The sequence below is a fragment of the Calypte anna genome, chromosome 1, assembly GCF_003957555.1.
Source record: "Calypte anna isolate BGI_N300 chromosome 1, bCalAnn1_v1.p, whole genome shotgun sequence".
NCBI classification, from domain to species: domain Eukaryota; kingdom Metazoa; phylum Chordata; class Aves; order Apodiformes; family Trochilidae; genus Calypte; species Calypte anna.
This window is the reverse complement of record NC_044244.1, coordinates 137,941,597-137,947,596: the sequence shown is the minus strand read 5'-3', so window position 1 is coordinate 137,947,596 and position 6,000 is coordinate 137,941,597.

The following is a 6,000-nucleotide window of genomic DNA, read 5'->3' as shown; positions in this document are numbered from 1 at the left end:
GATCAGGTAAAGCTGTCTGTCTTCTGAAATGGCTGCTACCTAAGTGATGAGCAAGGGGGAGTAAAAGTTTGAATCTGTTTATATCACTGAATAAATGATTTTTTTTTGCATATCCTAAATGAGTGTTTTAGTTAATGTAGTTAAACTGGAGGGAATTTGTGTAGCATCTGCACCAACCATCATTAAATAGACATTTATTCTGCATTCCTGTTAGCCCAAATCCATGGGAGACAGAGGGAGAAGAACCCAAAGAATATAGGATATGTTTTTCCAGGTTTGATGGGGGCCTTGGGGCCATGGCTTGTACTGGGAAACTAATCTCCCACAGTCTTCTCTCTTCAGGCTTCTGGCTGTCCAGAGCAGCTGTAATAGGGATGTAAGAGCATTCCTCTGCTTTCAGGGTCCATTTCTTTTTAAAATGCAATCTAATTTCTTCTTAACATGCTGATACTGTCTGCCCTGTGGTGAAACACTGCAGAAGTCCTCTACCAACTGTATTATGTGGGTTTCTTGAATTTAAGCTGGGGCTGTTTGGTGCTTGGATGGAGCCCTGCCCCAGTGTGCCTGAGAGCCCATCTGGACACAGAGATGTTGGGCTCTGGGGCTTTGGTTTCAGCAGGCAAAGCATGGATGAAGAGTCCCTGCCTGTAAGGTGAGGTGGGAGGACTGGCATTGCGGTTTTGCTTCTAAGAGCCTGATTTCCACCTCAGGACTGTATCTCTGTCTGAGTTTCTCCTTGTGCCTTTACTGTCTTGAAGGGTGATGAAGAGTTTCTGACTCTTGTGTCAGCAAGGGGGCAATTAAAGGCTCCAAAAGTAGCTGCAGAATATAGCCTTGAGTTTTTCTAGTATGGACCATCACATGAAGGAGGGAGGAGAAGTTGCTGTAATCAATACAGTGCTAATTATACCTTGCACCCTTGTTCAGCCTCATGTGGCTATCTCATTCTTCCCTGTGTGCGCAAGGGCAATGGGAAACAGGAAAGCAGGAGAAAGAAGTTAACTTAAACATTTGATTAGCTCACTATTTGTTTATTTTTGACTGAAGCCGAATGAGCACGCAAATGCCACTCTGTATTTTATTTTTTTGTGCTGATGGCACAGCTACACAAAAAATATTATGACCTGCTGCTGCCAAATGCAACTGAATGAATCATTCTGAAGCACTCCTGAGCCTTTGTCACAGTCTCCTCTTTCAGTTCCTGTCATACACTGTGCCTATTACTCATCATAGTTGATGGGCTGAGGGTAGAAAGGTGTCTCTTGCCTTGTTCTCTGGAGAATTTCATCTTTGCTGCCTCACCTTCAATCACTGCTAATAGCTCTACTGGCACAAATTCAGAAAGGGGCTGTGAGGAGACAATGAAAATATTTCACAGGGTGTTTTATATTTTAATAACTAGTTTTAAAAAACGAGTTTGCTGGAGCAGACCAAAATGAAGATTACTTTGAGAGATATCTCTTAAAAGGCTTTTAATTAATTTTTTTATTGTTATTAATCTTTAAGCCTTTTTCATTCTTGTTACTTTTTTTTTTTTCCTGTGGGCTGCTATAAGGACTGGGTTATACTTTGATTAACTAATGACCATTTATCTAGTGAATTCATTAGGATGATTTACTGCTTAGTGAGTACTGTATTGTTGGAGAGAACAAAATAGCACTGGAGATTTAGTGTTGCATTTCTGCAGGATGCTTACCCAATTTTTCAACTGCTGCCTCTACCTCTTAAGCACATTTTGGCTCTGTTTGTGGCAAGTGTTCTGTCACTGCAAACAGAGCTCACCATTTGGGCAGGATATGGATATGGAGTGGATAACCCAAGTGAGGGTAGAAAGGGTGTACTGTTCTTAAGATTTTTAGATTTTATTTACTATTGTTTTCTTGTGTAAATAGGATTCCTGATCTGGCTTTCTGGCCTCTCAGTGCCACTACAATATCTGCTTGAAAACATAGAACTGACAACCTAGTCGAGCTAAAGCTATTGAAGAAACACAGTGGTGTGGAAATATTCTTAAGTATTTCATTAACTTTTTTTTTTTCCAAACAACTGTGATTGAGTGCATGGTGCATGTAGGCATGCTTAGACAAATATATATATATTTTAGTTTTATCCTTGTTAGTTTAGAGTCAAACAAATATATATAATTATTGCAAATAAATATAAAGTAATCAAGTACCAATAAATGCAGAGAGCACTTTACATCAGTAGCTGACATTACTGTTTGCTATTATATTGCTCTTATTTCCATAAGCATGTGGTAAACATGCTTTTGGATAATACAGGAAGGTTGTAAGGCATTGCTGGAACAAAGGCAGACATGTCTGTTAATGTCAGTACACCCCATGATTAGGTTTGATTTTTGTATCTACATGCTGTTGTTTTTCAGAGGTAGTAAAATCAATTGTGCAAAAACTGGGCTAGAAAGATGCTACCAAAATACTGGAGAGAGACTGGGAGAACAGTCTCCATTCCCTGCTCTTTTGCAGGCTGCTTTTGGCAAGATGGGGAAATCCTCTTGAACGACTCTTGAAAGACACGTATTGGGGTATATTTTTCCCCCTCTTGATATACATATGCACACACATATCTACATATATATATATATATATATACACATACCTATACATACACATTGGGCAGCACACTGGTAGAAGCTTGCCATTCCCCTCTGTGTATAGTCTTAATTCTGGATGCCTGTGGTTTAGAGTGATTGTTTTCTCAATATCAGAAGGCACAATGAAAATAAAATGTGGATCTGTGCATAATTTCCAGAGCAGTATGTAAAAATTAAATCTGGTTTGAAGAAAATTTTGGTAAATAATTAATTGCTAAAGTTGATTCTTAAGATTACACCAATGACTTAAGTAACAATCTCTATTTTCTTGTTTGTTGTGTTTTCCTACAATTAGCTGGTTTGAAACAAATGAGACACTCTATATTGATGCCTTTTAAAATTTATTGATTGAAAGGTTACCTTTTCCTGCTTCATTTTTTTCCTCTGGATTACAAGATTAGGATTCGTTTGGGAGGAAGGTAGGGTATTTTTATGCTAGACTTGATGAAATAATTGTCTGCAACTGTCAAGACAAAAATGACTTGAAGACAGATCATCTTGTTATAACAGGCTTGCTTCAGCAGTCTGGAACTTACAACTGATTCAGTCATGTCAAGGCATTAAGCCTCCTTTTCAGTCAATACAGGGTAGTAAATTAAATGTATTTTATCCCATTCCAATAATTGCCTTTTTTTTTTTTTTTTATTAGTTGCAGAAACAAGTCTTAACGTGATGATATTAAAAGTTGTAGCTGACAAGTTTTGAGACAAAAAATACTCACTTCATGGCTAGTGGAAGTGCTAACTGAGCCTTTGTCCCTCATGCCATTACTTCCCAAGGGAACTGTTCCCAAGGGAACTAACACAGCACTTATTTTGCTGGCATGTCACCAAAAGCTGTGCTCCAAGAGCAAACCCACTGAACCCTTCCTGCTCATGAGCTTTTGGGTCCCGGAGCTGCTGCAGCCCAAAAGCAACCCCCTAACACGTGTAAGGTTAAGGCAGGGGCTTCTCAGCACCCTCCCCACACTCCTGGTGCTGTCCTGGCTGCTGATGCAGGTGGAGCAGAGGTCTCTGTGCCAGATGTTCTGAGTTGCTGCTCTGTATCTGCCAAACCAGCAAAGGGATGGGTTACTGAGGTTTGACCCACAATGTGGGTGTGTATTGTGCTCGTGGAATCTCATGGTGTCTTTGAGATACTAATTATAAGTAATTAAGGCAAATTAAAAAGAGAAGGGTAAGAATGAAATGGTCCCGCGTATATGGCAACAGGAACCCCAGAGTTCATGTTTGATGATTAATAAATATGCAGGGTTTTTAGCCTCCTGCTTAGGCCCATAGTAGAAAAGTTGAGGAACAGTCCTTAGGAAAGTATGTTTTTTTTGGACTTTAAAAAATACCAATCTTTGAGTAGCTGTTTAACAAAAGTCTTTGAGAAACTGTGAAAATCTTAGGCAGCTTTCTAAATAGTTGCATTTTACCAGGGATGAAGAATACATTTCTTTTCTTGCTTATGTTCTATGAGTAAAACCCCATCTCTGTTACATCCAGCTGACACAGAAAACAAGCCTGCTCTTTGATTTGTGCAGGAAAATGTGGATTCTGCTTGTATGAACAATGGAATTTGTGCCTGAGTCTATGTTTATCTAGATTTAGCAGTTATTAGATTGGTTCTTTCTTTATCTAAGAGAATTTCACTCAGAGCAAGATAGGCAGAGGTCTCAGTCTTTGGAAAGACCATCAGTTCTAGCATCTTCCACACCTCTCAGCCCAACTTTCTAATCTCATTAATGGTATTGTGACCGTTCCAGTGCTTATAGAGCTTGTAACTGGGAGGCTGCTCAGAGATGAATTTATACATTCAGGCACTGGCAATGCTACTTCTATTCTGGTTCCATTGGAAGGTGCTCAAAATGAGTTATTCTTGTCCTCTCCATTAAGCATTCCTCTGCCTAGTAGCATAAATGTAATTAGGATTGTGGGCCTCATGACTCTTTTTAAGGGAATTAAATCTCATGACTCACTTGGGCAATATCTGGAGAAAGTCTCCTTACACAAAATTACTCAATCACTAAAATTGCTATCTGGCAGCATGCCAAGATGTTAGGACCCAAGGAGCTATCACTTAATCTGATTTAGGGATATCTTTAATATTTTCTGAACATACACACAAACCCATTCCAAGCCTCTTTTCCTCCAAAAACAGAAGTTAAGAATTTATTTTAGGCACAATCTGCACTCCCAGATGTCTTATAACATTATTGATCCTTTTAAAGTAATTGCATTTAATTCTGAGACATTTTGCAAAATTTCAGATGATAAATAGTGCACATAAATCAGAACAATGAGAAGGTCACTAAGCACTGGAGACTGAGAATACTGGCACTTTCATTAGTTTAGTAATTTTTCCTTTTTTTCCTCTCTTGATCTCACGACTGAGTTAAAGAACTGGATCAGACCTAGTGTCCATTAGTCAGTCTCCACCAGCATATTCAGTCACTAATGCTTAAGAAAATGTTATGGTAAACAGAAAACTTTCTTGTAGTATGCTTACTACAGATAGTAGTGAGACTTCTTAGCCTGAAGGTTGTTTGTATTTAAAATCTCACAGTGGTTTAATCTCCCCTGAACGGATTCAGTTATCTTTTATCTCACTTTAAAGTTCTATGGCGTTTGAATACTCTTATGTAGTGTGCCAAAAGGTAACCAGTCTCTTGGTTTGACACCTCCTGTCTCAACATCTAGTGAGTACTACATGGCTCTTTTGCTGCAACAATAAGAAATAATTGTTTGCTGTTCATTTTCTATGCTTTTCATGACTTTTTTTCCCATCTGACACCCTTCTTCCAGAGATCCATGTTCCAGTCTGAAGAGTCCTAGTCTATCTAGCCTGTCTCCCATGGGTGACATCTATCTACCCAACCAACAAATCATTCAAGACTGGAAAGACCTGCAGCCTAGAGCTGCTGCAGAGACCTTGGGTTGTCCAGATAAGAGCTTTCGTTCCAGTCAGAGGAAAAGAAAAACATGATAATAATTATTATGATATAACTAAATTCCTAAAATTGGTCATTTATGCCGTTTTTGAGATGATACTTGCATACAAAAGGCCTGATTTTTTGAGCATGCTGAAAAAGTCAATGGAGTAAAGAGGAAGTGCAGGTTCTTCTTGAAACTCTGCAGAAATGTCTGATATGACTTTGCCTGTCCAGCTGTAGATAACTGAGCTTAGAAATTCTGGCCAAGATTTTAAGAGTTGTTCTTCCTGTTAAAATCGTTGCTACAATTTATTATTTCTCTGCTGCTTGCCAAAAAGCTGATATTTCCTCCCAGTAAGAGGAAGAGGGAATAATTAAAAATGAAATTAGCACAATGCATCATTATCAAAATAGTTTCTATTAAGCATAAAATTTCTTACAGCAATAAATGCTGAGCAGTGTCATTCTT